The sequence below is a fragment of the Stegodyphus dumicola genome, chromosome 10, assembly GCF_044657685.1.
Source record: "Stegodyphus dumicola isolate Sdum_Otavi_A_Nest chromosome 10, ASM4465768v1".
Classification (NCBI taxonomy): domain Eukaryota; kingdom Metazoa; phylum Arthropoda; class Arachnida; order Araneae; family Eresidae; genus Stegodyphus; species Stegodyphus dumicola.
The window spans coordinates 143,287,948-143,296,338 of record NC_140777.1 but is presented as its reverse complement, the minus strand read 5'-3'; positions in this window follow the sequence as shown (position 1 = coordinate 143,296,338).

Here is an 8,391-nt window from a genome sequence, read left to right as displayed (position 1 = left end):
ATGGAACACAGAAAAAAACTTTATTTAGCACTCAAAATGGCGACATACAAACAAAAAAAAAACATATTCTAACATTTAAAATTAAATTACATTCTTCGTGCGAGAGTCGCGCGAGGCACTCGAGTCTGGTTTCAAATATTGCCATTCACAAATACCTTAATGTTCATCTATTTAAATTATTTAAACTACAAGATTTTAATATTATTTAAAGCTGTTACAACCTCTCCCCCAACGGAGAGACTCTTGCCGAAGGGAAAAGCTCTGTAAAATTCGAAAGTTTATAAGCTCGGCTTGCTCAATTGCTTAAAGAGAAAAGATAACTTCTCTCATTGCAAAATGATTCTCAATATTAATTTCTTTATCGTTTTTCAAATTTTCGTGAACATCTTCCACGTTTAATTCTGGTGATTTAACTTTTTCTTCAAATACATCTCTGGATGCTTTATTTTCTTCCTTCATCGGTTCCAAGATCTGCTCATCAGCTATTTTTCTTTTCCTTTGAGCTCTAGTAGAAACGGCATTAAAATGGTATCACTAAGTTTACGTTCAAGTGATAAACTAATAAAATAAGGCAGTTCAGTGTTAACAGGAAGTAATAACCTGATATCACTAATATTACGTTCAGTGATGAACTAATAAAATAAGGCAATTCAATATTAACAGGAAGTAATAACCTGGTATCGTTAATATTATGTTCAGTGATGAACTAATAAAATAAGACAATTCAATATCAACAGGAAGTTATAATCTGGTATCGCTAATATTGCGTTCAGTGATGAACTATTAACATAAAGCAATTCAAAATTAACAGGAAGTAATAATCTGGTATCACTAATATTGCGTTCAATGATGAACTAATAAAATAAAGCAATTCAATATTAACAGGAGGTAATAATCTGGTATCACTAATATTATGTTCAATGATGAACTAATAAAATAAAAATACGCACGATTATTCGATCTCGGTCGGTGCCTCCAAAATAATTATGACTGTGATGCTTCTTTGGCGATATGAAGCAACTCCAATGATGGAACACAGAAAAAAACTTTATTTAGCACTCATAATGGCGACATACAAACAAAAAAAAAACATATTCTAACATTTAAAATTAAATTACATTTTTCGTGCGAGAGTCGCGCGAGGCACTCGAGTCTGGTTTCAAATATTGCCATTCACAAATACCTTAATGTTCATCTATTTAAATTATTTAAACTACAAGATTTTAATATTATTTAAAGCTGTTACACAGTATATGCATTGCAAGTTCCGCTTTTCAAATATGCTGTAGCAGTTCATACCATAAATAATGCGAATTTTTATTGCCCAGAAGGGCTATTAATTTCTATATTTAATCCTGGCAATTTGCGTCGTCCACTATAAAACGGCTTTTCACATTTCAAATTGTTGCTACCAAATATTATAGCCCTGCATTATATTTAAAGAAATTAAATAATAAAGAATCTGCATGAATGTATGTATGTTTCTCGTACTGTGAAAAAACAGCAGTATCTAGAAACATCAAATTTTGAATAAAGTAGTCCTCCACTCGAATATAGGCCTCTGGAAGCCCAAATGTGGAATCTGGAAATTGTTTTATTATCTATTTCATGTTTTGTAAAACTTTTACGAATTTTTGATTAACAGACTTAAAGATTTCAAAGCAAACAATAGCTGCATTGTAAGAAAAACAAAACATTTTTATCTCCAGCTCGCGATACTGTATCGGGAATTCTAAAGATGTGCTCTTTTTAAATATTTTGTGATGTTTGAATTTCGTGGTTTAAGTAGGAAGAACAGAATATTTAATAAATATAGGCAGCACACAAAACATTAAAAAAAGGCTTTTTGGGCATAATATAAAATCTGAAAGCTTTCAGAGTTTTTTATACTTCTTTCTTTTTTAAAAATTAAGATAAACAAAGTTTTTAAAAATCTTGGCTTACGCTTATTGCCCGATCTCCATAGATTGCACTAATATTCCTATATATTAATTATTTAACTGATAAAGCAATGTATGTCGAATATATTCTTTGTCACTCCCGTTCAGCTTTGAAAACATACATTCTACTTGCTTTTACAGCACATTGATACAGGTCCCCCTCCGAGTTGAATTAAAAGCGCATTACTTATGTATACATATGCCTGTAGATATTCGTAAATGAGAATTTTTTTTCGCTTCATATTTTAATGCGAATTAATTTAGAACGACATGCTGAGTAATTTATATTTTTTCCGCATTTCGTATACTTACTAAGATATAAAGACCTATTAGCTAAACTGAGTAAATATACAAAAATTAAATTACATCAACTTCTTGGTAACAGCAGGACCTGATGTTTTAGGGCGTTTCAAAAGTCGCCTTACTTGTCGACCATTTGTCGCCGGTACCTGTATAACTCTAATTGGCATCGTAACTGACTAATTGTTATTGATCCTATATGTAGCTGTAACCGTATCCGGCTCTCGTATGCCTTCTAGTAATTTCGGGAAGAGGAAAGTACCAGCGATTTCTCGGCCGCTGTGTGAAAAACTATATGAGACTGGGGAAAGTATGAGTTTCTGGGTAGTTATTAGTTTAGAGTTGAATTCGGAGTATCGGAATGCACGTGAGAGCTTCGCCTTTTAGATGCGCTTTGCATTCCGTTGTGTTCAACGTTTTGAGTATTTTGAAGTGTGACTACTGATTGTGCCCTGTGATACTGATAAGAGCTGTTCGAGTAATTTTGTGGAAAGTTCCAGAATTGTAAAGTGTTTTGTTTTGTAAAATAAATTTCATCAAACTACTATCGGTTCTGTAAGCATTCAGTCTATTACAAATCCGTACGCCCGCAACAATTCGAAAGCGCTGTATTGCCTTATGTTAAATTCTTTCAATAAAGAAGTTGAAAACCACTATCAGACTTAAGGAGCCACTCTAAGTTTTTTTTTTTTTTTTTTTTTTTTTAAATTATTATTCAAAGTCTCTTAAATTCTCTCACTAAAGAAGTTGAAAGACGCAATTAGACTTAATCAGCTTTGGTTTAATACAGAATTTGGAGCCACTCTTAACTATTCAATTCAAAGATTGATTCTAGAGCCGAAATGCGCAAAGCAGTTTCATTAGTCAGGACAGAAGAAAGAAGGAATTATAGAAATGAAATATTCCCCTCCCCCCATTGGTTAGCGGTTCACTAGCTTTTCATAAATAAAATGTCTGACAAAATTTTCGAATATCTATGTTGTTCGAAATATTGGTAAGTATTATATTGCCTTAAAATTTCGAAACAAAAAATGAGTTTAATGTACAGCAAACTGTATTCTCTTGGCCTTTTCTCTCTCTCTCTCTCTCTGTTTCTTTATTTCCCGTCGGTTTCAAATAAGAGTATCTTAAAATTTAGGTGCAGTAGTTATTGCTAGAGTTAAAAGCTATTTCCTTTCCGACGCAGAGTGTATTGAAATTGAAGAAAAAGAAATGTTCATTTTAAAGTAATAAAGCTCTGGCAAATAATAGAAAGGATAAATAAAAAGGACTAAATATACCAAGAGACAAAAATTTTCAGAAATGCTACACAATTGGAAAGAAACGTGGGTGTTTCTTGCATTACATTTGTTCTACCTCAACGTATCAAGTATGTGTATTGAGGTAAGAAGACTGCAGTCAACGTTGAAGAAATGAATTTTACATAAAATTTTCAATTTCTTTTTCTCCGACAATTCAGGGAAATCTCCCTAAAACTACCACTCACAGTTCAAGGTAATTTCGGTTTACTGGGGAGTTACCAACTTGTAGACCATCATTAGTGTTGATATTCAGTAGTGATGTATGTATATTCTTCAAAATAGTAATCTCTTTCAGAGGAGGTAGTATGAAAAAGATTAGCTTGTGTGAGGGGCTTGATGTGTAATAACAAATTATTAATTTTACTCAATATTATCAAAATGTTGACGTAGTTATTTCATTAGATTCATTAAAACATAAATGAGCTATTATATTATACTGTAATCTCTCATTTTTTGTAGGTATTGAAAGAACCTAAATTCCATAGTTGACGGAGTGTTTCTCCTTCCCTTCGAAATGAAAAAAAAGCCATTCTGTATTCTTCGAAATAAAAAAGGGCCATTCTTATTTTTCCCATCCTAATTTATTCATCAGAGGAATCCAGACCCTCGAATTCATCACGTTCTTTCAGCATGAAAGCTTCAAAGAGCTAGAATCAGATTTTTCTTTTTCTTTATTCTTCATCTTCTTCTACTTTTCCTTTTCATTTCAGTGCCGTATACGCTTTGTCAATGATATCTTCTATGAGTTTAAAATAACCAAGTTACGTAACAGCAATTATTTCTAGTTAAGCAAATGAAGTCCCCGATTTTCATTTCTATTTCCTAACTCAGTAATTAATCTACCAAACTATTCACTTCCATTAGAAAGTCCTGGGGTATTGTTACAAACATTTGTAGCTATTTAAAATAATCTAACGATATAATAAGAAAAATTATATACTAGGTATAAAGTTTAATTATTTCAAAAGCTTATATCTTTCTTCTGCTGAAATACAGTAAACACGCTCTAAGCCGACCACCCACATTTTAAAGGTGATTTTAAATGTGGTCGTTTTAGAGAAGTCAGATTTAATACTATTGTTAAGTTATGTGCTCAGATGTACAGCTCGCATTCAGAGATTAATTATCTGTAGGTGTCTATTATTAGAGTTTAATTAGGGGTTATCTTACGAATTTAATCAATGTGACAGTATCCATTGTGTTTTAATGTTGTGCGTTTTAGAGAAGAGGAAAAGAACATCATGAGCAATTAGCTACACATTCGGGTGCGGAATATTCATTCTGCGTGTTATACGTGAACTACTGTCCCAAAATATTTCTTAGATTACCATATTAAAAAAGGAGAAAATGTGCGACGTTTTGAATGAAATTCAAAATTTTTGATGAAGTGAATTTCACTGCTTCAGACCTGAAATCATTTTTAAAAGCTAAATTCTGATTAACGGTAGCATCATAAAGTAATATAAGATTTTTGTCCATGAAAATTTAACAGTACCGAGCCATTTTTAGGTTATTTCTTAAGTTAGAAAATTTTGAAGGATTTAAATGCATAAATGAAGGGAAAAAATATGAATGTATAGTAATAATAGATTTTAAATTACGTCCAAAGGGGCTTTTTTTTTTTAAAGTTTTGTGTGTTACATTTATTTATTAAATATCATGTTCTACGTACTTAAACTATAAAATTTCGTTCAACAGCAATATCGTAAATTAATTTTAAAATGAGACTATGTTTAGAATTTCCGATACAGAGTCTCGCGCGCTGGAGATAATTTTTTTTTTATCGTACAGTTTTGCCATTTCTAGCTTTGAAATTGTTTAGTTTTTCCACAAAAATTCGTTGAAGTGTTACAAAATCTGAAATTGATAACAATAAAAATTTCAAATTCAAGTTAGGGCTTCCACGTGCCCATATTCTATGGAAGATTACGTTATTCAAATTTCGATGTCTCTAGGTACCGTTGTTTTATCACAATGCAAGAAACATCCATACATTTATGCGAAATCTTCATTATTTAATTTCTTTAAATATAAGACAGAGCGATAACATATGGTGGCAACGATTTGAATTGTGATACAGCTTTTTTTTTTCGATGCAAAATGCCAAAACGAAATTAATAGTCCTTCAAGGCAAATTGCCCCTTTGGCCTAAAAACACATAAATGTGGATAGAGAAAGATAAAAACGAGAAAAGCTGTGTGATTTTATCAAATCAAAGCATTTTTATGTGCAGTAACACCAGAAAAGTCTGTAAGAAACAAAGAAAAGCAGAAAGGTGACTAGCAAAAATGGAAAAGGTAAGTCAAAGTAAACAATACGTATCACTAACATGCCTAAAGGAAAAGTAATGCTCAGTTTATGGCATCCTAACATTCTGCAATGTTACTGTTTATATTACCCGGTAGAAAACACGGATTTAAAGAAACCGAATAAAGTTTTAATTAATAAAAACTGAAAAACTATGTAAATTCTATTATTACTTTAATTAAACTCTTTTAAATAACATATTGTATACCGTTTTAATAAAAAAATCTGAAGTATGTCTTTCTTATAATATATGCATTAATTCGGATGCTTTAGGACAATATTTGTAATATTTATATTCAATTACTGATGTTAACTCCGATAATCAGATGTTCAATGTATTAATATTACATGATTCTTGGTATTTAATACTGAAGTGTCTGGTGTGCAAATATAGAAAAATAACACTTCTCTGACTCCAATGGAACCAATATTTTATTCCTTACGATTTTATAGATTCTTATTCATAAGATTTATTTACATTTTACATGCACGTAGCATCGCGTGACAAAAACTCGAAGTTTGTTTACTTCGTTCTTCGCGGAGACTAGAAGGTGTTGCCATTCCGCTTTAACTAAATTTCATTAGAAACTTAACGGAACTGAAGCGACACTACACACCCCCTTCCTAGTGACAGCGATTATGGAAGATAGTCTTTAAAGTGACTGGGAAACCTCACATGTCTGCCGGTTCTAGTAGTCTTGGTTTCATGATGAGTTTCTGAATTTTCTTCAGTGTTCTTGAAACACTGTTCATGAAACGATGGAACGTTTGGGCCGCATTTCGTAGGCCGAACCTCATGAATGGGAACTCGAATAAGCCAAAGGGGGTGAGAATGGCCGTTTTCGGTATATCTTCTTCGCGAACTGGAATTTGTTGGTACGCTCTAATGAGGTCTATGGATGAGAAAACTTTTTTTCCAGCTAAAATGGAACTGCAATCTGTTAAAAATGGGAGAGGGTATCTATCAGGAATCGTGACGTTGTTTAACGCTCGATAGTCTCCACAAGGTCTCCAATCACCTGATTTCTTCATAGCGAGATGTAGTGGGCTCGACCAGTTACTTTTGGATGGCCTGCATAAACCCATTTGGAGCATAAATTCAAACTCCTTTTTAGCTGCTTTAAGTTTCTCAGCTGACAGTCTCCTGGCTTTAGCGAAAACTGGTGGACCTCTGGTTTCAATATAATGTTCGATGTTATGATTTTTAAGTTTAGTATTAACTACATTCAGTTTTAACAAATCCGGAAAATCGTTAATGATACGTTTATATGGATCATTTACGGCATTTAAAATCGGAATATTATTATTGTTATTTTGAAAACAAGGAGTTCCATTGGTTGTTAAGAATGTAGTACCATCAATCAACTTGCGATTTTTAGAATCTACCAAAAGGTTAAAATTTGCAAGAAAATCCATGCCTATTATCGGTTTGTTTACGTCCGCAATTACAAAAGGCCATGTGAATGATCGTCTGAGTCCAAGATCAAGCTTGAGTAATTTTTGGCCATATGTTTTAATTTTCGTATCATTTGCAGCAAAGAGTTCTAATTTTGAGATTTTTTTTATTTGCAGGCAAGGGGGGAATGACAGAAATTTCTACCCCAGTATCTATTAAAAATTGGGTAGCCGATTCTTTGTCGTTGATGAAAAGACGACTCAGCTGCACCCCTTGTCCCTCCGTCGTCAATGAGAGACGGGGAGCTGGTTTTCCAGACTATTTGTCTGTTATGTTGATGAGTTGATGAGCAGGGTTGTTTACACTTAAATGACTTATCACCGAATTTTTTATGATAGTAACAAATATCACTAGATCTGTTACCACTGTAACTCCTATCTCGTGATTTGGAAAGGTTACGACAATAGGGACGACTGTGGCGTTGCTTGTTTAAAGCAGAAACTTGTAAGCTAAGTTCACTAACCTGTTTTTGTAAACTTTCAATCACTTCCGTTTTTACCGTTATGGATGATGCAGCAGCTATTTGGGGAGTAACAGGGTTTAATTCCCAAATCTTATCGGCCATTGTAGCCACTTTTGACAAATCTTCACTACTAACAGATATAATGCTACGCATATTAACGGGTAAACGTTGTAGCCACAATGTTTTTAGGAAAGTATCTGTTACTTTATCGCCACCCAAATTACGCATCTCACACAGTAATTGAGATGGCTTTTTGTCACCCAGTTCTAACTCACTCAGTAATTTTCGGGTTTTTTGAGTCTCTGAATCAGCATATAATGAAATTACTCTATTTTTAATTGCCTCATATTTATTATCTTGTGTTGGACTTAGCAAAATATCAGATACCTGTGACAAAATATCGGGTTCAATGGAACTTATAACATAATCATATTTTGTTTGATCTGCACTAATTTTTGCATTTCTAAATTGTGCTTCTAGTTGAATAAACTATATTTTAGGATCTGGCTTCCAAAAAGGAGGAACTTTAACGCTTACCTTGGCGACAGATGCAGTTGTTGCTTTAATTTCGGTTTCGTCTTCGTCAGCCATTGTAGAATTCGATCACGCCGGGATACACCAGTG